This window comes from Rhinatrema bivittatum, chromosome 10 (assembly GCF_901001135.1).
Source record: "Rhinatrema bivittatum chromosome 10, aRhiBiv1.1, whole genome shotgun sequence".
NCBI classification, from domain to species: Eukaryota; Metazoa; Chordata; class Amphibia; order Gymnophiona; family Rhinatrematidae; genus Rhinatrema; species Rhinatrema bivittatum.
Genome location: NC_042624.1, coordinates 120,524,625 through 120,548,457, shown reverse-complemented (window position 1 = coordinate 120,548,457; position 23,833 = coordinate 120,524,625). Strand labels below are relative to the sequence as shown.

Genomic DNA, 23,833 nt, shown 5'->3' with positions numbered 1-23,833 from the left:
CGAGTCAGATCACAGCAATAGCACCGCACTGCCCCAGTGTCTGCCAGACAGCCTAATCCCCATTCATACAGCTGGATTCATAAACTAGGGGGGGGCTTGGAAGTCCTATGACTAGCCGGGGTGAAACTGGCAATGGCGCGTGTCCCTTTTACTGTAAAACCTTTTATTAACCAAAGTTACCAAATACAGAAACCTTCAGCCTGCAGTGACTCTTATGCACCCCACAGGCAAAGCAGCAAAACAATCAAACGTTTGCCATTTTCACCTTCTTCTGTCCTCTCAACCCGCCCCCCCCTCGCAGCCCAGAACAAATCCACCTGACCCCCTATCCCATCTTTAACACCCCCCCCCACTTATGTGATGGAAGTGGGAAACTGGACCCATTTCAGCACTGCCGGAAGCCGCTTTAAGGTCCATGGCTCTACCTGCTCCGGGGTCCTGTTGTACAGGCGTTCCAGCTGCTCCTTCCTGCGCCGCTCATGCCCAGCATCAAACACTGGCATCTTCAGGTCTGTTCCCGGAGTGGCCCGGATGCTGGCCAGCTTGGAGCAGATACTGTAATAGCGCTCTTTCAGGTCTTCCGCGGATCTTTTCTACACATTGCATCACAAAACAAACAGCAGGGGAAACACTTAGGCCTGGATTTATCAAAACGCACTAAATATCGCATGCAAAAGGAAAAGGGTTCGTGTTTTAGGGTAATAGGCAGTTTATCACAATTTGCACTAAGTGCCAGAACTGATGTATTTCCTACATACAACCACTGGGGGGGGGGAGAGACGGACCATGTTTAGTAGGTTTAAGGAGAGAGGGAGAGAGAGAGCGCGAGAGAGCACCTCGCCACAATGCCCTCACCCTAGATAGGTATTTGTATCCCTATGGGAGGCCCACCTAATCACGAGAGGTGAGGTTTAGGTATTAGTGTAGGGGTTAGGGGCCACTTTGACATTCAAAGTGAGACGTACGAACAGAACAGTGCTCTCTTGTGAAGATTTGATGTCCTTCGGAGTGAGGACACTCACTCCAAGATGAGATTTGGGCAATGTTCTCTCAACCTAGCTTGATGTTACCCAGGTCTCTCTCTCTCTCTCCCCAGAGGGCCCTGATAGCTAGGCTGGATCTCCAGGAGCTTAAAACCGATGAAAACAGCATGTGCGAAACACATCGCAAACCGCGATAAAGCCCTATCGCACAGCTTTACACAAATGAAAAAGGTGTAGTTAAAATTTGCGTTAAAGCCGTGCGATATGGCTTCGCAAAACCGTGAGCCCAGCCCACTTGGCCAAAATTCCCACCCCAATATCCTCCCCTTTTTCTCATTTGCATTGCACCAAACGTTATGGTGCTTTAGCATGCGTTAATGGTGGGTTTTTCATGCGAAAAACGCCATATAGCACTTTGATAAATGACTCCCTTAGAAAGATACTGTAGCTCCGAGAGTGGCAAACAGCGAGGCACCTGCTGATGAAGGAGAGAACATCATACACTCCTGAGAGAAGTTGGGCGGCCTCTGTCGCTGCAAACAGCAGGAAGGCACTGCCACGTAATGAGTACGCCTACAGGCTGGCATAGTCTAACCCTGGAGCTCTCAGCCTGGCTGGCTATATTGTCTAATGCTGTGCATTAATTGATACTGAGAGATGCCTTTTATTGAATAATAAAGTCACTTTGTGCATTCTAGGCAAGAGAACAGCAAAGGGAAGCTAAAGTAACATTTAGTTGTGAACTATGAATTCTGCTTGCGTTAGTTTCCCCAAAGATCTCTGATAAGGCAACAGCAAACCACTGCCCTAGGAGAAGAGAGAGATCCTGGGGAGTTCATTGGCCCCAGATCAGTAAGGACTGTGCTGTCAACCACAGGACAATTCATCTTGGGACCTTAGCATGCTTGGCGACTCACCTTGAACTGCTGGTGGTCATAGCGGTCATGGACGACAATGAAGCGGAGGTCAAACCGTCGGCACAGGTCGAAGAGATGATCTGTTTCGGCCTTGGTCCATCCATCATCATGCAGGTACATCTGGTACTCCTGTTCCGAATACACAGGCACCTGCACTGTCTGGGACATTAACATGCAGGAGGGGAAGAGAGAGGGAGGGAGGCATATTCATCTTATTCCTGCGTCACAGTGCCCCTACCTCGCCCAGATGTGCAAAAATGGCTCGAAACCTCCGGGAGCACTCTAACAGCTCTGGCACAAGAAGATGAAAACACATTCGTTTCAGGCTTCTCAGCTATACGAACAGAGAATCGAGTCCCAGTCACACGCTGCAGTCACAGGTGAGCAAAACCAACCCCTTGGGGCTTTGAGGCTGGAAGGGCACGCGGGGATACACCCTGGGCATTCTCCATGCCCCGACACTGCAGGAATGAAAGGTCTGAATCCCATACAAGGCATTTTATTTTATCGCTACCGTCGTTACTGTGTCATCTTTTCTCTTTTTCTTTGACTTTAGTCAATTTATACATCACTTTGGCAGCACATGCACACACAGTCATGCCAAAAAAAGCTTTGTGAATCTGAATTTGTGAGGGACTAATTATAACCCCTATAAGAGCCTAACCCGGGTTCCAGGATTGACCCTGAGCAGAGAGTTCCTATTTTTTCACCATGCTATGCAGCATTTATGTTCACTAGGCCTGGGCCAAGACAGGAAAATTGGTTCTTATCTGCTAATTTTTGTTCCTGTTATACCACAGATCAGTCCAGACCAGTGGGTTATGCACTCCCACCAGCAGATGGAGGCAGAGGCACTGCTACATAACCTAGGGTGCCACCTGCAGTCCCTCAGTACTGACCTGTACCCAAGCTGAGATACTTTAAAAACGTTTTACACAGACATAGGAAACTAAGGGTTAGATACCCCTGAACCATAAACCTTGTTCATCAAGAAGCAAACAAGACATGGAAGTGAATCCCATAATTGTCCTCTGAGAGAAAAATTGTTTATGAAGCAGAAAAATTCTGAACTAAGCAGCAAATCTTGGCAGTAACTCAGTCTTTCAGCATCAGGCTCACTGGTCTGCAGTTTCCCGGATCAACCCTGGAGCCCTTTTTAAATATTGGGGTTACACTGGCCACCCTCCACACGCGCGGCAGGCGGCCATGTTAGGTTTTTGGCGCCATGGTCCCGATCGTGCCCCGCAGCACTCCCCCCATGAGGTCTCCTGTGCGGAGATGCTCGCCGAGCCACTGCAACCCCCACTGGGGAGTTCCCAGGAACGTGGGCAGAGTCCAGGGGACCGTACAAGGAAAGAGGCACCGCGAATCCCCGGGTTAACAGCCAGTCGACCGCCGCTCACTCCTGCACCTCCCCGCCCTGGCCAACAGCTCCCGCTTTTGAGGCCGAAGCTCCTGCTAAGCTCTACTTTTTTTGTTTTTAAAACAAGGAACTTAAAAGAAACTTTATTAAGCGGGAAGCTCCCTGTCCAGAGGAAGGTGGTCGAGAGGTGCCTCGGAAGGTAAAGGGAGCCATGACCCCTGGCTATTGGACCGTCCGGTACACTGCGGGCGAACCCAGTCAGGGGGTATCCAACCCCCCCCCCCCCCACCCCAGGCGGCCCGGCTCCTCCTGAGGGATGGCCCACGAAGACGCCCAACACCTCAGGAAGCGTCCGCAATCCGGAACCTAAAACATAAAATCTCGCACAGCAGATCAGAGGCATTGCTGCTGAGAAAGAAGGGGTTAACAATTAGATAAGAGCTTTCCGAAGCAAGGAGAAAGCGTAACAAATGCAGAAACATGTAGCCGAGTACCGTACTTTCTATGGGTGCTACAGTAGGATAAGGCTGGTCCGTCATGAGATGCTGTCCTTACTTTATTGAACCTGGCGAAGGGGTAGTCCTTGCCCTCCTCGGCTGCTCGCCGCCAGTGGTAGAACATGGCCCCATCTTTCCTGGCTGGGTTCGTGAAGGGCATCCACTTCCAGGGCCGGACCTTCTTGCAGCCCAGCTTGGCCTTCACAGTGCGGTAACCCTGCGTGGTGTCGCTGGGCAGCAGGGGCGGAGCATCCCTGGGGGAAGGAACACATAGGGCCTTACCCGCAGCCAGCACAAAGCAAAATGGAATCGCTTCCCCGAGAAAATCCATTAAACTTGCACCCAAACAGAAAGATTAGCATAGGACCTGTCTGCTGCTCCCTTCCCACCCTCTCTCCTACCTCTTCTTAGCCAGCAACAGCAGGAGATGTTTCTGCATATTAATCAATGCATGCAATTAACACGGCTATGAATGTAACTAGAGGCTGCACACAGAAGTAATGGACAAATTACCTGTGCCCGACTCCTTCTGGCCCCCTGACATCTCCTGAAAATTTGGTGTGTCAGGTGGCAGAACTGCATGTGGGTATTCGTGAAATGCCTTGTCATGACCCTCACCCACCCCCATCTCCTGAAAACGTGACACGCATTAAGTACACACCAGAGAGTCACATGCACATAGCGGTGGAATATACCCCTGTCATGAACCTCATGCACTCTCTGACATATCCTGAAAATTTGGGGTCGATCAGATGGAAAACCAAAACGGTTATTCAGTTTCAGAAGTGGCTGGGTGGAGCAATTGCATGTGCACATTTGTGGAATATGCGGATACAAAAATAAGGAAAATTGGTTCTTACCTGCTAATTTTCGTTCCTGTAATACCACGGATCAGCCCAGACTGCTCGGTTATGCCTCCCTTCCAGCAGATGGAGACAGAGAAAAACTTGAAGGTGCACCACCTGCAGTCCCCTTCAGTATAAACAGTACCAAAGCAGAAATTAAATTCTAACAGGTAATCCAAAAACGGTCAAATTTAGTGGCTAAATCAAAACTAAGTATAGATTAAGAGCACTGAAGTCCTCGTTCTGGTATAGTCTGTCAGAAAATGGAAAAAATCTCGAGTGGAAAGAACCTCTACTCTGGGCTGATCCATGGTACTACAGGAACGAAAATTAGCAGGTAAGAACCAATTTTCCTTTCCCTGTACGTACCCGGATCAGCCCAGACTGCTGGGATGTACCCAAGCTGCCTTACACGGGTGGGACGTAGAAAGCCCGCTCGAAGCACACCGCTTCCAAAACTCTCGGAGTCAGGAGCCTGAACATCCAAACGGTAATGCCGAGCAAAAGTATGCAAATATTTGCAAGTCGCCGCTCTACAGATCTCCTGGGGGGAAATCAACTGACTTTCTGCCCAGGACGCCGCCTGAGACCGAAGTGAATGAGCCTTAAGACCCTCCGGAACCGCTCGCCCGTGACATATGTACGCCAAAGCAATAGCAATAGCCTTGGAAGCCTTATGCCGTTTCTTAGGACCGCGCCACAAAACAAAAAGATGGTCAGACAAACGAAAAACGCAGAAGGACCCGCTGAACATCCAACCTCCTCAATTTGCGTGCATGCAGAGAATTTGGATCCAAATCTGGAAAGGCTGGCAACTCAACTGAATGGATCATGTGAAAAGCCGATAAGACCTTAGGAAGGAAGGATGGCACCGTTCGTAGAGAGACACCAGAATCTGAAAACCTAAGGAAAGGCTCACGATAAGATAGAGCCTGAATCTCCGAGACTCTCCGAGCTGAGCAGATAGCTACCAAAACGTTTTGAGCGTAAGGTCCTTTAAAGTAACACGCTTAAGCAGCTCAAAAGGAGGTTCACACAACATCCAAACTCCAAGATGGACAAACAGCCCGTCAGGGAGGATTCAAGTGCTTAGCACCTCTAAGAAAGCACACCACATCCGGAGGAGCCGATATGGACACTCCTTCCACCTTCCCTCGTAAACAGCCTAAAGCTGCCACTTGCACTCTTAAGAGAACTGAAAGCCAACCCCTTTGCCAAACCCTCTTGTAAGAAGGCAAGGATGTGGACTATTGAGGCGTGCTAAGGGGAAACTTTCGACCGACTGCACCACGAATCAAACACTTTCCAGACCCGGACATAAGTAAGAGAGGTTGAGGTTTTGCGAGCCCACAAAAGAGTGGAAATTACCGCATTCGGATAGCCCTTCTTTCTCAACTGCCGCCTCTCATAAGCCAAACCACTAGACAAAAGCGATCCACCTGGTCGAAAAATACTGGACCATGCATCAGGAGATTTGGAAGATGACCCAGATGGACCGGGGCCGACCACCGTGAGGTTGATGAGATCCGCAAACCACGGCCTCCGTGGCCATTCCGGATCCACCAGAACCACTGGACCCGGATGGGCCTCTATTCTTCTTAAAACCTTGCCCACCAGGGGCCAAGGAGGAAAGACGTAGAGCAGAATGTTGCGGGGGCCACTGAAGGACAAGAGCATCCACTCCTTCCACAACTGAAGAAGCGAGGCGCCTTGGCATTCACCCGAGTCGCCATTAAATCTAAGCGAGGAATCCCCCACCGATGAGTTAATAACCTGAACGCCTTGTCGGACAACTCCCAATCTCCAGGATCCAGTTGCTGATGGCTCAGAAAATCGGCCTGAACATTGTCCATCCCAGCAATGTGAGAAGCCGCTAGCTTGGTCAGATTTTTCTCCGCCCAGGACATGAGAACATCCGCCTCCAATGCTACAGGATGGCTTTTTGTTCCTCCTTGCCGGTTGATGTAGGCCACAGTCATCTCGTTGTTGGATAACACTCGCACTGACTGATGCCGGATGAGAGGAAGGAACTTCAGCAAGGTCAATCGTATCGCTCGTGTCTCCAGATGATTGATGGACCATTGCACTTCCTGCTGTGTTCATTGGTCTTGCGGTGCTTGAGATTGGCAAACTGCTCCCCAACCGGAAAGACTGGCGTCAGTCGTCACAATGATTCACTGAGGGACTTCCAGGTCTAAACCCCGAGACAAATGTTCAGGTATCAACCACCAAGCGAGACTGGACCTGGTGGGCTCCTGGAGTGGCAAGGGAATCTGGAACTCCTCAGATTTGGGATCCCAATGTGAGAGCAATGCCCTCTACAACGGCCTCATATGAGCAAAAGCCCAAGGAACCAACTCCAGTATAGATGCCATAGAACCAAGCACCTGCAAGTAGTCCCACACCTTGGGAAGCGTCAGAGCCAAGGGACGACGAACTTGAGACATCAGCTTGCTATCCGCCGTTCCTGCATAAGGAAGACCTTTCGATCCGAGTGTTGAACCGCGCCCCCAAGAAATCCAGGACCTGGGTGGGACACAACTGGCTCTTAGTCGGGTTGATGATCCAGCCCAGAGAGTGAAGGGTCTGCACCTCCTTGGCCACCTCAGACTTGCATAGTTCCTCTGACTATGCTCGAATGAGCCAATCGCCCAAATAAGGATGACACAGGATCCCCTCCCATCGGAGGGCCACTGCCACCATCACCATCTTTTTGGTAAAGGTGTGGGGAGCGTTAGCCAGACCGAAGGGAAGGGCCTGAAACTGGTAATGTTTGCGAAGGATCATGAACCAGAGATACCACTGATGGTCCTTCCGAATCGCTATGAGTAGATACGCCTCCATCAGATCGAGGGAAGCTAAAACTCTCCTCCCCTGACTGAGGCAATTACGGACCGCAGAGTTTCCATACGAAAACAGGGCACTCTAAGAATTCTGTTGACCTTCAGATCCAAAATCGGACGGAAGGACCCATCCTTCTTGGGAACCACAAAATAAATTGAATATCTGCCGGTTCTTTGCTCGTCCGAAAGAACCAGGATCACCGCTCCGAGGTCTATCAACCGACGAAGTGTTTGTTCTACCTGGCGCCATTTCCCTAAGGACCCACAGGGAGACACCATAAACAGATCGTGCAACGGGTGAGCAAATTCTAAGGCGTAACCATGTTCTATAATGCTTAGAACCCAGTGGTCCAACGTGATCTTGACCCACTCCTCATAAAACAAGGACAGCCGTCTCCCGACCATCGGAACAGAGGGGTGGGTCGACGCTATTTCATTGGGATGATTTAGGGCCTGCTGCACCTGAAGCACCGCTGTCTCGGGGAGGCCTCCAGCCTCGAAAGGAATGAGACCAAGACTGAGACTTCCTAGAAGGCTGCCTTTGGCCAAAGGCGACTGGCTTGGACTGGCAAAAACAGCGTTGAGCTCTAAAATGAGAACGGGAAGGACCGAAACCCCTGGAGGCCTTCAGCTTATCCTCAGGAAGCTTATACACCTTATTATCCCCCAAGGACTTAATGAGCTGCTCCAAATCATCCCCAAAAAGAAATTTTTCCCTAAAAGGAAAAGCTCCCAACTGTGAGGAGACATCCACCGACCAATTCCGTAACCACAAAAGTCTGCGGGCCGAAACCACTGTACTGTAACTTTACACACTGGAATTTGTTAGAATAAGTTCAAAGTAACCAACATATAATTAAAGAATAATAATAAGATGAAGTGCATGGGCTCACAGGTCTCGTTCTTGCAGGGGATCTGCACTCTTATCTCCTAGTGAGAAGTCAGCAGAAACGGGGGAAGGGAAAGCCCAGCTCGACACACCCTTGGGCAGCAGCTGGGAGGAGCATGGGCTGGTCCCGGCGGCAGGGTCTCTCACTTACTTTTTGTCCGAATACAACAATGCATAGACTTCTCGATGCATCCCTTCCGGCCTCTTGAAGGTCAGAGTTTCTGCAGACTTCTTGGATTTTTTCTGTAATGAAAGAATCGGTTTGCTACAAGTCACTGACAAACAGAACTGCTGCATGTATCCATATATTTTTTATCGAATACTATTCCCATGCTGTGAACACAACTAATCCCTCTGGAAGAACTCTACCATCATATGGAATAAGAGGGGCCACAGATGTATTTACAAATGCATCTCATGAATATTCAGCGTGGATAGCTTGAAAACCCGACTGGCTTGTGGGACCACCAGGACTGCAGATGCCAGTCCCTGCTGTAAAGCATAATTTATCTAATACGATACCATCATCAAATTGCATTTAAAACTGCCACACCACTTACAAAGTGCTCAGGGCAAATACGTTGCAATTACAGCACCCGGGACACAGAACACTCCAAAGGGCTCCAGATTTCCTGCTATATTTGTCATACTAATGTTTAAAACGATCCAGCCTTACTTATGTGTCTAAAGCAGGACCATATCCAATAATATTTCTAAAATGAGCTTCCTACATGGAACCTGATGCTCATGCGGACGCGGCCTGCTACTGGCAGTCCCCATCAGGCTGTCATCGTTTTTGCATTTCTACTGCACATGTGAGCGATGCGAGTTACCCCTGCAAGTCATGACTGGCAATTCTTGGATTCATCCCACGGCTCAATATACAACAAAATTTAGCAATCGCACTAATTCTCTGGTTATGTTTGGCAATGTTCTTCCCCGATGATTTATTCTGGGCGTGCAAAAAGAACTGGATGAAGTAGATTAACCGAACACCACAAGAGTTGCCTCAAGACTGAAAAAATACAGGCAGGTCAGAGCGCAGCATTGTCTGAAGGGTAATCATACGTTTCAGCAAATGAAAAGGACAAGCGCTGAACAAATCCCAGTTACGAGTCGGGAGGCAGGTGACAGGGACAGGCAGTTCAGTAAGCGAGAGCAGTTTTGGATATCCACGATGAATGCCCTCTGTTGAATAACGGGAGTGGTCTGGTCCATGGGCGAATATAAATTCTCTCCCCTCACTGTGGCGGGGCAACATCGGGATGATCAGAATATAGTGCGTCCCGATGCAGAGAGCCACTCAAAGCATGGAAACCTAAGGGAAGATGATGAATTTTGCATAGCCTACAGACGTTGTACAAGTCAACGACGTTATTTTTTCAATTGTACTAAGAAAGCACTGCAAATACAAAAAGGATTGCAGACCAATGATTACAGTGAGGACTGACAATAGCAGGCTGTATCTGCATGAGTTTCATGCTCCACATATAAATATTTTTAGATATGGTCCTGGCTGAGACATATTGAATAGTTTTCTCCCTTCATTTGGTTTGGAATATTAGCATATTTTCATAGTAGCACAGCACCCACCTTTCCCATGACTAATCACAAGCCTCTATAATAACCTAAATAACCAGCAAACATCCGGCCTCCTAGATGGACCAGACTACGTGAGCGTCTACGTTCCTGCTCTTCCAATAGTTTCATATTTGTGAGAGAGATGATATTCCACCCAGTTTAAGAACCATCCACCCAGCTAGAGAACAAATAACAGCACCCAAGCAACTCTTATCATGCATGAGCAAATTCTAACCAGAGAAATACCCGTACTGTTAGTGGTACAGAGAGAATTAGCACTGCCATGATGTCATTCAGGTCTCTAAATGTAACCAGCTTAGAAAATTAATCCTTCTGGATTCATCTGCTGGATAAATAAATAAACGAAGGCCGAGTGTGTTCAAACGTCTCAGACTTATTGTGGGCAACCACAAGAGAAAGAGCCTTTTCAATTGCCTCCCCTAAACTGTGGAACCCCCTACCTAAAGCCCTGAGAACCCAGCACGACCTAAAAACATTCAAAAAAGACCTAAAAACACTAATGTTCTGCAAATTCTACACTGACCCTCAGACGTCTGATCATCCCAACTCTCAACTGATCTCGCACCTGCTCTCCACCCTGAACCTCCTTCCCCTCCCCATCCAACCTATTAATGCTTTCTGGACTTGATAGGTTTATTTCTGAAAATGTTCACATTGTTTTACTGTTGCACAACTGCTAAGAAAAATACATACTTTGTAAAGCGTTATGATGGCTCTACCGAATGACAGTATATAAAACTCAATAATAAAGGCAGAAAGCTTCTCCATTAAATGCCTTCCAGGATGAGCTTAAGACCAAGGATACATTTCTTATCAAGTATCTTCCAAATAATTATATGAAATGAAAGCTGACACTGAATATTCAGTACATCCTTACAGTGTTACAGAAATAAATAGCTGGGAATGACCCCCTTGATAGATTGTCCTTACTAACCAGAGCTAAGTATTTTTGTAAGAGATCAGAATGACAAGAGTTTTATCTATTGCTGGCTCACAGAAGTTTTATTTGCAAACAACTATCAAAAATCCCGCCCAAAATATATAGCAATTTGGACCTTGAGTTTGCCTTAGCTGTAAGAGCAGCGGCCCTACATGCTCAGGGGCCAATTTAAAAGCATTGCTCACACCAAAAGACCCATACACATGAGTATGAAGCTTGTGCATGAGCAATGCGTATTTTAAATCCACAAATTACATGCGTGCCTGAGCAAAAAGAAGGGGTGGGTCTAACATGTAGTAGGCCAGATTGACAAACTAAAGAGTAGCAAATCACCTGGACCGGATGGTATGCATCCTAGGGTACTGAAGGCACTCAAAAATGAAATTTCTGATCTATTAGTTACAATTTGTAACCTATCATTAAAATCATCCATTGTACCTGAAGACTGGAGATTGGCCAATGTAACCCAATATTTAAAAAAGGCCTCAGGGGCGATCCGGGAAACTACAGACCAATGAGCCTGACTTCAGTGCCGGGAAAAATAGTGGAAACTATTCTCAAGAACAAAATTGTAAAGCATATAGAAAGACATGATTTAATGGAACACAGTCACATGGATTTACCCAAGGGAAGTCTTGCCTAACAAATCTGCTTCATTTTTTTGAAGGGGTTAATAAACATGTGGATAAAGGTGAACCAGTAGATGTAGTGTATTTGGCTTTTCAGAAGGCATTTGACAAAGTCCCTCATGAGAGGCTTCTACGTAAACAAAAAAAGTCATGGGATAGGAGGCGATGTCCTTTCGTGGATTACAAGCTGGTTAAAAGACAGGAAAACAGAGAGTAGGTTTAAATGGTCAATTTTCTCAGTGGAAAAGGGTAAACAGTGGAGTGCCTCAGGGATCTGTACTTGGACCGGTGCTTTTCAACATATATATATATATAAATGATCTGGAAAGGAATACGACGAGTGAGGTTATCAATTTGCAGATACAAATTATTTAGAGTAGTTAAATCACAAGCAGACTGTGATACATTGCAAGAAGGACACTGGAAGACTGGGCATCCAAATGGCAGATGAAATTTAATGTGGATAAGTGCAAGGTGATGCATATAGGGAAAAATAACCCTTGCTGTAGTTACACGATGTTAGGTTCCATATATAGGAGCTACCACCCAGGAAAAAGATCTAGGCATCATAGTGGATAATACTTAAAATCGTCTCAGTGTGCTGCAGCAGTCAAAAAAGCAAATAAAATGTTAGGAATTATTAGGAAGGGAATGATTAATAGAACGTAAAATGTCATAATGCCTCTATATCGCTCCATGGTGAGACCACACCTTGAATACTGTGTACAATTCTGGTCGCCGCATCTCAAAAAAGATATAGTTGCAATGGAGAAGGTACAGAGAAGGGCTACCAAAATGATAAAGGGGATGGAACAGCTTTCCTATGAGGAAAGGCTGAAGAGATTAGGGCTGTTCAGATTGGAGAAGAGACGGCTGAGGGGGGATATGATAGAGGTCTTTAAGATCATGAGAGGTCTTGAACGAGTAGATGTGACTCGGTTATTTTCACTTTCGAATAATAGAAGGACTAGGGGGCACTCCATGAAGTTAGCAAGTAACACATTTAAGCCTAATCGGAGAAAATTCTTTTTCACTCAACGCACAATAAAGCTCTGGAATTTGTTTGCCAGAGGATGTGGTTAGTGCAGTTAGTGTAGCTGGGTTCAAAAAAGGTTTGGATAAGTTCTTGAGGAGAAGTCCATTAATGGCTATTAATCAAGTTTACTTAGGGAATAGCCACTGCTATTAATTGCATCAGTAGCATGGGATCTTCTTAGTATTTGGGTACTTGCCAGGTTCTTGTGGCCTGGTTTGGCCACTGTTGGAAACAGGATGCTGGGCTTGATGGACCCTTGGTCTGACCCAGCATGGCAATTTCTTATGTTCTTATGTTCTTAACAATTACAAAACATAGGTTTATAAGAACGGGCCTGCGGATTACAAGGTAACTGTGGGAGGGGCTAAAACAAGAGAATATATGAACCATCATACTATGTATGTTAATACAGCAGGGTATTGTCATGGTATTTATGACATCTACTATTAGTGGTTTCACAGCACGGCGATGTCTCGTGTTGAGTATAATTTACTATTGAGTAACAGCAATTGGATGTAATAGGCTCAACTGGGTATGATGCTAGGTATTCAGCTTGGGAGGGTTTGTTGGTAATAAAGTGCTTAACGGTGAATAGATTTCTTGGGAATGGTAGAGTAATCGCTTAGCCTATTTTCCAAAGATTCATGTGATTGTCAAGATAAATATTGCAGGCTTTATACACGTAGATCGTATTTCAAACTATATGGTTTTCAGTTAGGTTTGTATTATGTGCTTGCATGGTTCAACATGGTTTGCATAGGGTCAGTAGGAGGGAAGTAATATCTGAGAGTCACTAGGTGCTTTGGTGAACATCCAGGTTTTTAGTTCTTTTTTGAAGGTTTTTAAATTTTGTTCTAAGTTCGGTTGGGAGGGTGTTCCAGAGTTTGGGACTTCCTAGGGAAATGGCTCTCTTCCGAGTTGAGGTAAGTTGTTTGGAACGAGTAGGTGGAATCTTTAATAGACCTTTGTTGGCTGAGCAGAGGTTTCTGTTTGAGGAGTGAAGTTTTATAGATGTACTTAACCAGTTTGTTTGTTTTTCGTATATTATTTTGTGTATTATGGATAGTATTTTGTATTCTATCCTGAATTTTATTGGGAGCCAGTGTAGTGAAATAAGCGTAGGAGTAATGTGATCGTGTTTTTTTAGTTCCAGTGAGTATTCTGATGGCTCTATTTTAGAGGATTTGGAGTGGTCGGATGATGGTGAGAGGTAAGTTGAATAGCAGGGAGTTGCAGTAGTCCAGATTGGAGAAGATGAGTAGCTGAAGGACTGTTCTGAAGTCGTTGGGAAATAGGAAAGGTTTTAGACATCGTAGGGTTAGGAGTCTGTGATATCCGTCTTTGATTTTAGAGGTGATGTGGTTCTTGAAGGATAGCTCATTGTCAATTATGATTCCTAGGTTGTGGGCATGGGTGGGCATGGGTGATAGGTGAGATAGCAGCTTTTTGGTTCATTAGTTTGAGAGGTGGTAGTTGAGGAGCATTGTTCTTTCTGTCCAGTATGATTATTTCTGTCTTATCGAAGTTTAGGATGAGTTCCATGTTGGTTAGTAGTTTTATTTTGGTGAGGTAAGTGGCTGTTTTTTTGTAGGTGTCTTCCAGAGTGTTGTGTGAAAGGACAGAGAGCGGCATGATTCGCAAGCAACCCCCCGAGGCCAGAGAACCGGCAGTGAGTGAGACTGCAAATGCAGAAGCAGTGATCTTAGAAGCTAAGTTTGAAAACCTTTACAGGAAGTTTGATGAGCTCCATATGCTGCTTCCTGATGTACTGCAGGAGGTAGAAGCCTGGGTGTCTGGCTCAGAGTACGTTTAGAAGCTGAAGTTTCTGCTTTACATTTGCTCGAGATGCACACAAAGCTAAGCTGGAGGATCTGGAAATGGATCAAGGAGGAATAATCTCCATTTATCGCCATTCTAGAAAACATCTCAGACTGCGAGCTAGCAGAGGAAACTGGCAATGGATGCCACGTGTGCTTGCGGTGCATTCTACACATGGTGACAAAGTTGGGAGGTACGTACAGGGAATAGGTCCTCCAAGCATACCGCTGGGTTAGAAATCTGAAATTTGATGGGGAGGCCATCTTACTTTTTCAGGACGTCTCGGTGGTGGTAGTAGCATAAAGAAAAGCATTTTTATCCATGTGCACCCGTTTAATTGAGCAGGCACACCCCGTTTGCTGTATTGTATCCAGCATGGCTCGACATTTCTCACACGATCAAGCCTGCTATATCTGAGTCAGCAGAGAAAGCCCAGGGATTTGTGCAATCTAATGCTGAGCCAGGTACCAGGGGATCTCATGGCCCTTAGAGACGCAGGGTAAAGCTGGCTAGTTGAAACGTTGCGTTTGCTACCGTTGTTTATCCATTGAGCCAAGGACTCATTCTGGTTGTTGCGCAGAACAAACGCATTCGACCTACCCACAGAATTCAAAATTGGTTTGCACTGGAGGTTGGACTGACTGCCCTATTCAGATGGAGGAGTTGGTTAATGGCACCTGTCCATATGTGTAAGCCGTGGTCATTGTGCCTTCCAGCTGTCTTTGTTCACGGCTGATTTACAACTCATCTCATCAGAGATATGTCAGATCGTCAGCATCAAAGAGACTCACGGACTTGAGTGAACTTAGGTGATTATTACAGACTTGGTTTACCTCCATTCGGTGGGTTGGGAGAAGGGGGAACCTGCACATCTTCGTGACCATTGTGCCTTTGGAGAGGTGATGTTATATTTTCAAACGTAGAAGGTTTGGGGGCTTCTCATGGGCGGGGGAGGAGACCATCATGGGTTTTGGAGAAGGGATGGAAATAGGTTCTTCAGAAGCAAGTATGAGGAAGCAAATTAGGAAGGTCCCTTGGGTTGGGGTTTAGGCTGGGAGTCCCGATCCCTTGTATCGATGTCAGAGATCCTCTTGTCACTTGGGCTGGTAAGGGCTAAGTCTACATTAAGATGCACCAATCACGAGCTAGAAGACTGCACAGGCTCTGCAGAGGTGCGGTATGCAATGCTGCAGGGGACTCAGAGCATGCGAGGGGGGAGTTTTCTTGGCCCAAACCTCCAACAGGAGAGTGGGCGTAGCAGGAACATTTCAAGCCACTAAGGTGACAGATGATGGAGAGGGTAGGTCCCTGATTGTAGAGGGCTCTCGCTACAGAACATTGGTGATTGGCACCAAATCATACAGGCCTGGAAACGGCTGGGCACCAAGTTGCATCTTAGCAGCAAAATCTCACATATTTTGCCAGTAGCGGGGAATGGGGATTTTCCTCTGGGATTATGATCTCTTTTTTTCCCCAATGTGAGCGGCTAAAGGGGTTCAAACTATTTCAGAAATGTCGGGAGCAGGAGCAGTCCCATTGTCTTTTAGTGAGATACGGTTTGCGATTCCACAAAAGCATTTTTTGGCCTATTTACAGCTGAAGCTTTACATTCTATCCTTAGACAAGAGAAAATTGCAAAATGAAAACCGAGAGCTCTTGCTGGAATTCTCCGATTGCAAGGATCCCTCTAAACAAAGCATTTCCTACTTCTGTAAATTTATGAAGAAAAGGAGAAGCCTCTAGATTTTACCAGAATCTTAGAGGGGTAGCAGGTGGAATTGGGCTTATCCATGGTCCCTGTTTCTCGAGGATTCGTTCTCTCACTACAAAGCCCTCTTTACGAAAAACTCAGAATAGATTTCTTATGCAAGGTTTTTACTCTCAAAAACGTGCCTGTCGTATGAGGCTGACGCAGTCAATGTTGTCCACAGAGTGCCAGCAGATGGAGGGTGCTCTGGGACATCAATTCTGGACATGTCCAGTGCTGCAAACCATTTGGAAGGCAATGCAGGCATATATTTATCAGGTTACAATGGGACCATTACCTTTGGAGGCCTGGTTTTTTCTTTTTGATGATTTGGTGGGGGGACACCATTTCCAGATTCATGCACTAAAGTTTGGGGGGAGAAAATCTCTATCTTAAAGAACTGGTTGCTTCCGGAGCCTCCGAATGTGACACAGTAGAGAAATGAAAAATATATTGAGATTATAGTAGACGTAACGTTGAAGAAATATGTCTTCCTGAAGATCTGGAGCTTGCCATATAGAGCGCGTAGTTCTATCCTGAACAATTTTTCATAGATTATACATTAGAGCTTGGGTCCTGAAAACTGGGTGGACCTTCTCGTTTCTCTGGAACAATGCGATGGATGCTGGGGAGGGAAGGAACTAGGGGTTAGTTTTGGAGATGTTACTGAAGAATAGATGGGTTCCTCTTTATCTCTGGGATACCGGGGGTGGGGGTGCAGAAAACACACATCACCTTAGGGACAGTATACATGTAATGTGTATATAATAGTGAAACTCAATAAAAAAGATTGAAGCGTTAATAGGTTCTAGCTCCCATACAGAAACAGAGAAGAGTCGCTGGCGTGCACAGATCATCTCTGACATCCCAGCCCCAGAAGGATGTGCTGGAGCTGCTTATGCTGAGAAGGAAGCAGCCGCGTGGTTTTGATTTTTGCATGATTCTCTGGCACAGTTAAGGAGGCTGTGAGGGAGAATTAGCAAGGCCGAAGAGTCAAGGAGTGACCAGCTGTCAGCTCCACTGCTTCTGCCATTTACTGAGGCTGCTGGCTTCCTGGCCCCAATGCTGCTTATTGCTCTGGATTCCCAGTCCTTTCTGCCTCTGATGACCACACTTGGGGAACAGGAAGGGGGAGTGACGGAGTATAGCAACTCCTCCCTCATTCTACCTTAAGAACCCCAGATCTCTTTAAGGCAGAAGGCTGCAAGGGATTCTGGGTGAAGGTCGGTTCCCTTCACCCTGCCATAAGAGCCCAGGCCTAGAGAGCTTGAGGAGGCCTCAGAGGAGCTGGTAGGACCTTACGAGATATCCAAATGCCGAATGTCTACCTAATATGCGTGTGCCTGATGCAAGGTGAGCTATTATTTTGATTTATGCACTGTAAATAAATAATTGCACCCAAACCAAGTTAGTCAAGTCCTGTGGTATTCCTGAAACGGTTCCTATGGCTGCAGCCGGCCCAAATACGCTACAAGGGGATATTGGGGAAGGGAAGAGGTGGGAAGAGTGAGTGAAGGGATCAGAAAGAGGAGGAGAGTGAGTTGTCAAGAAACAAGGGAGTGAGTCAGGGGATCAAAGGTGCTGTGGAGTGTAAGTGAGGCAACCGGAGTGAGGCAGGGAAAGAGTGAATGAAAGGAGGGAGAGAGGAAAGAATGAACGAGGAGAGCATGCTCTCCTGCTCTTTTCCCTCCTCCACCATCCAGCCAAAGACACAAAGAGCAAACTGCACCTCTGAATTCCAGCTTTCCGCCCACGTCCAAGGAGGCTGAAGAGATCTGGCAGTGCCGCATCCCAGCCCGAGGAGGCAGCCTGTGCCTTACTGGCCAAGGAGGGAGAGGAGGAGAGTTGCTGGGGAAGGCAATGAGTATAGTGGAGAAGGGATTGGGGGCTCTCGATCCACTGCAGATGGGAATGAGGACCATTGAGGGAATCATGGTGGGGGGGGGGGGCTAGGGATGGAGGACAAGAATCACCAGCAGGAGGAGGACGACAGTAGAGAGAAAGGCCCCCATTCTCTCTGCCCTCCTCCTTAACCCAGTCATCCTTTGGTGGGCATAAGCAGCAGGGGCTGGGGGAGGAGGAGGAATAGAGCGCATTCACGTATGGGTGTGCGAGAGAGAGTGTGTGCACACATCTGGAAAACGGCCCCCACCATCCACTTTACGTTTTAATTTCTGTTCTCTCTACAAATGAAGCTCTGGAAAGATGCATGGGCTGCCACCATTTCTGCCTGACCCCCCTCTCCCACTGCAATTTACATTACAACAATTAATTGGATTTTGCAGCCCTAATCATGTTATTGCAGGAAGCTGTGGGCACCACCTACAAGAGAAATACATTATCCAATCTTTCCTTCCCACACCCTGCATTTCCCATGAAAGACCTTCCTTCCTGCCGGCAGAGGTTTAAAAGCAGAGATCTAACACTATGGGTCCGATACTCAGTGCCACTTAGCGAGTTAAGTTTGGCCTTAGCTGGCTAACTGGTGCCATACTAGTCAGGCAGGGCCAGTCACGTGGCACCACGTTTTTATTGGTCTAAAAAGTTACGTAAAGGGCAGGACAGGGGCGTCCTGGAGCGGAGCCACTTGTCTGGCCAAGTTAGATGGATAAACCCTGATATTCAGTGTTAGCCAGATAAGTGTAGGATTGCTGTTTGGATGTCCTAAAGTCAGCTGGATAAACTTTTCCAGCTAACTATAAGACAGCAGAGTACATTCAGCAGCCTGGTCATGAACCAATTAGCTGGATAACTTGTGCAGCCAGACAGCAAGAAATCTAACCTTCTCTTATTGCTTGCCCAGTCTCACCATCTCCCTTCCCTTCACACTGCCTCCCAGGGGCTGGGCGCCACTTACCTTATCCGAGTTGATGATGTCCTTCTTGCTGATGATACCCGTGTTTTCACAGTCCCCACCTCCCAGCTCCAGGATATCCCGAACATCCGCACCTGTTGCCATGTTGCCTTCTGGCAAGAAACCGGGATAAACAGTAAAACTTGTGTCACAAATCTGCCTCCTTTATCAACACGGACATGTCCTTCCACTGAGAATTGTTTCTGGGGAATAATGAGACCATGTGGGCCTCTCATATGTGTTCAGTCCACTTACTGGCTAAAATCCCCTTTTTGCAGACTCAGTTACTGCTCCGTGGAATTGGAATACAAAGCTCTACGTGTCCCTACTATTACCAGATGAAGCACTAGCACCCAGCTCTTGCCTTTATCACTCAGTCGGTAAGAAGAGCTGAGCTTTAGCAATGGTGTACAAATGCAGTTCCATCTCCAGGCATGGGAGACCCCTGAGCACCCTTACGTGCGCTTACCATAAACTAGTGTCTGTAAGAGCAGTGGATTGCAGATGGGACAGGGGCACACACGTACAAATGTGTCACATTCTCAGTATATTTGGTTCTTATTTGATTCTGTAAACACGTGAAAACATGAATCCATTCTATTGCTTTTAAAAATTAAAGTGTAGGTTTGCAAGAATAGGGGATTCCAAATCAGGATTTTGGTGAGGCAGCCCTGGCTCTGCTACCAAATCCCGGGGAATTTCCCGCTCTGTGCCACCACTTATCCACCGGATTTCTGTTCACCTCCTCGCAGGCTAACATCCACTTCAAGGCCCAATATCAGCTGCTGAGACCTCTGCTCTGGTAGGGAATGTACAACATGAGGTTCTTTTGGTGGCAAATCCTAAAGCATTAGAGATTTGAGTCACCTTGACCCTTCTCCCCAGAAGTGGTTATGCTGAAGGGAGATGTTACCCAGGAGCATGAGCATAATGCATATATCACAGCAGCAAATAAGCCATTTCCTACTGAAACATTTGTGCTGTAATTTGCAGGCTGGGGTCTATAAAGGAAAACACTCTTTCTTCATAGCCAGAACATAACAAAGCCCATGATGTAATTAGTGCAGCACCATCAAAAGCCTTAAAGCATCACAGTGAAAATGAAAAACCACACACTGCAAAATCTTTTTTTTTTATATAAATTGTTGATCCTCTGAAGCAGGAGAGTTTAACATTATACATCTGAGTTGGGAGGGACCATTTTAGCCTAGTCAATTTTCAAAGGAAAGGAATGGTCAGCACACTTTAGGTGTGACAAGCTCCAGTAGGCTGGACTGCTGACCCACACATTAGCCCTGATGTAATAGGATGTGCTGGTCTATGCTCACATTAGCATGCTGTTGTGTGCACATTTTTCTGCATACAGCTAGGCTCCTGATTTAACAAAGAGTTTAATATACCAATTAGTACTCCTTTATTCAAATCCCATGTTAATCAAGGCATTAGCTATTACTTCCCAGTGCAGAGGTGTATAGCATTAACTCATGCTGTGTGCACGTTAAATGTAATTTAGGGATGCTATTTATTTTTTTTGCATGCATTTTTTAGGTTTACATGATTTTTAACTCCAGATGCATATGCATTATATTAGCTTTCCGCATCAGGAGTTAACTTTTTTAGCATACAAGCAAAGAAAATATGCACTAAAGTTCAATACACATTTTTAACTCCTATCTTACATCAGGCCCACTGTGGGGGTTGAGGGCAATGCTAGATAGTAAGTTGCACATCTCCAACCACTACATGCGGGGCAAATTACAATGGTTGAGATACTCACATCTCTTATGCAACACATGACTAAAACCAAATTACAGGACTAGATGGTAAAAAGAATCAGTATGAGGAAGGAATAATTGGCAGGTTTTATTTAATGTGACTTTGTGTTGTCGTTATGCCTAATAACATATGTAATTTATTTTCCTTTATGCTTATAAACCAAAGCAACTTTGTGAGTTTGCGGTATAAAAATAATTTTAAATATATTTTAAATAAAATAAGTACATAAAAGATTGCTCATATCCAGGGCCATTAGAAGCAAGCAGGAGGAAAACTCAGGGTTTTTTAGGTTATACTAAATATTGCTTTTTTAAAAAAAATATCAGCCAGCCAGCTCAGAGGAGGACTTGAGTTGGCTTTCCAGCCCAGGATTGCTCATTGGGGCTGTTGTACTGAAGGACTATATGAAGGCTGGCAGGGGAGAGAACCAAGACAGAGGGTAGCTCCTATCCAGTCCTACATACAGAGTATAAAAAAAAAGTGTGTGTGTGGCTTGGCCAGGTCTCTAACCAGTTATATACCCGAGTATAAAGGGAGAGGGGCTCAGGATAAAGCAAGGTCCCTATGCAGTATAAAAGGGGAGAAGAGTCAGGATAAAGCACAATCTCTGAGCGGTGTAGAGAGGGAGAAGAGTCAGGATAAAGCACTGTCCCATCCAGTTATACACCTCCAGTATAAAGGGAGAGGGGCTCAGGATAAAGCACTGTCCCTATCCAGTTATACACCTCCAGTATAAAGGGAGAGGGGCTCAGGATAAAGCATGGTCCCTATGCAGTAAAAGGGGAGAAGAGTCCGGGTGGTAAAGCACTGTCCCCATCCAGTTATACACTCCAGTAGAAGTGGAGAGGGGCTCAGAATAAAGCATGGTCCGTATGCAGTACAAAAGGGGAGAAGAGTCAGGATAAAGCACAATCTCTGAGCGGTGTAGAGAGAGAGAAGAGTCAGGATAAAGCACTGTCCCCATCCAGTTATACACCTCCAGTATAAAGGGAGAGGGGCTCAGGATAAAGCATGGTCCCTATGCAGTACAAAAGGGGAGAAGAGTCCGGGTAAAGCACGGCCTCTGTGCGGTGTAGAGAGGGAGAAGAGTCAGGGTAGAGCGCGGTTGCGATATAATACAAATATTTCTTACCGTCTCTGCCGCTGCGAGCACAAGAGAATCCGTCTCACCGCTGGTACAGCGCCACCTTCCGTCCAGTCGAAAACACTTCCGGTACAGGGGACGCCGGGTCTTGTTTCCGGTCGGACCTTTCTTAGCGCTGGACAGCGTTTCTGGCGCGGTTTCCATGGAAACGGCGGCGGGGGCACGGAGATGCGCCAGCAGACGAGGAGCGGCCCTACGAAGCGGGAACCGAGGGCGCTCTTGGTCCTCGACTCCTCCCTTTCCTCAGATGCATCTTGAGTTAAAAATGAAGTAAACCTGAAATGCATAAAAGACTGGGCTTGAACTACCGTCCTTTAGCGAGCCGCATTCCGGGCTCTGGGCCCGGAGCTGCGCGTGCTGGGTCTTCCCAGATCTTGTGTGCTGTTCAGTGGGGGCAGGGGAGGTGTAAAGGCTTCTAAGTCTTCTGTAACGATTTGTAAAGTCCTGATGGTGCCAGAAGGTCTTCGGGCTCATTCTGCTAGAGGAGTGCTGGCCTTTTGGGCTGAGTGTCCCTGCAGGACATTTGTAGAGGGCGCATGGTCCCCTTTCCATATGTTTGCCAGTCTTTACAGATCGCATGTCCGAGCCGCAGACATGGCTGTTATTGTGGCAGAAGTGTTAAGAGCAAGATCCCTCAGGATTTTTCAATTAAATGGAGGAGGCGTTATCAAAAAAGCCAGTGTATAAGATGTAATCGCTGGCAGTGGGCCTCAGGCAGTATCAGTGTTGCATAGACCAAAGATTTAAATCATGTACGGTCATACCTCCAATGGCTATACCTAAAAAGGTTTTTATTTATCACTCTAACTTTCACCTGTTATTTGAACTTTCGCCATCATGAAAATACCCACAAGACTATATTCTAAGAAATCAATATGCAATAAAAATCTCATACTGACATCATCTTTAACTGAATATCAATCATATGATTTCTCAAACAATAGCCCACTGAATAATTAGCTTAATTATAATTCCAACTCTACTAGACCTATTGTTTGAGAAATCATATGATTGATATTCAGTTAAAGATGATGTCAGTATGAGATTTTTATTGCATATTTTATTGCATATATTTATTGCATATATGTACAGAGACTGTACATATGAGACACCATATTTATATTGAACTTTTGTAATAATTATTCTCCTCTATCTCTTTCTATTTCTTACATTCCCAGTTCATTAGCCCTTGTTAATTGTAACTGCTTCTCTTCATCACGTTATTTATGTTTTTTGGTTGTATTATCCGCACCCCTGTTTTCTGTAAACCGACATGATGTGAACGAGTTCATGAATGCCGGTATAAAAAAACCTTAAATAAATAAATAAAATATTGATTTCTTAGAATATAGTCTTGTGGATATTTTCATGATGGCGAAAGTTCAAATAACAGGTGAAAGTTAGAGTGATAAATAAAAACCTTTTTAGGTATAGCCATTGGAGGTATGACCGTACATGATTTAAATCTTTGGTGTATGCAACACTGATACTGCCTGAGGCCCATTGCGAGCGAGAGACAATGGATTACATCTTATACACCGGCTTTTCTGATACAACCTCCTCTATTTAGTTTAAAAGTCCTGAGTAGTTTATATATAGATTTTTTCTGTGAATAATTTATAATTCCCTTTCTTTTTTTGTATTTTGTTTCATTTAGGGAGGTGTTGCACTTTTTTGTGATTTAAGACCAAGATCCCTCCCAGGTTAAGCGTGACTTAGGTACATCCATCTGGACTGGTCTGGTGGATGATAAGGAAGGAAAAATTAGTTTCTATTTGCAAATTTTCTTTCCTTGAGTCACACGAGACCAGTCCAGAGTCCTGCCTGGTAATTCTGTGGTCTGCTCTTACATAGTGTATTCTCTATTCAGTTTGAAGAGTGGTTATAGTAGTTGAGATTCTATTTTCTGGCCTTCCCAGTTGAAGTGAACAGGCCTGCTTTCAGTTCACC

At 46.0% G+C, this 23,833-nt stretch overlaps 1 pseudogene; it reads right to left on the bottom strand.

Moving 5' to 3' along the window:
- Nucleotides 1-21,959, bottom strand: part of LOC115099942 — a 60,331-nt pseudogene extending 38,372 nt beyond the window's left edge.
- Between the last annotated feature and the right edge of the window lie 1,874 nt (nt 21,960-23,833).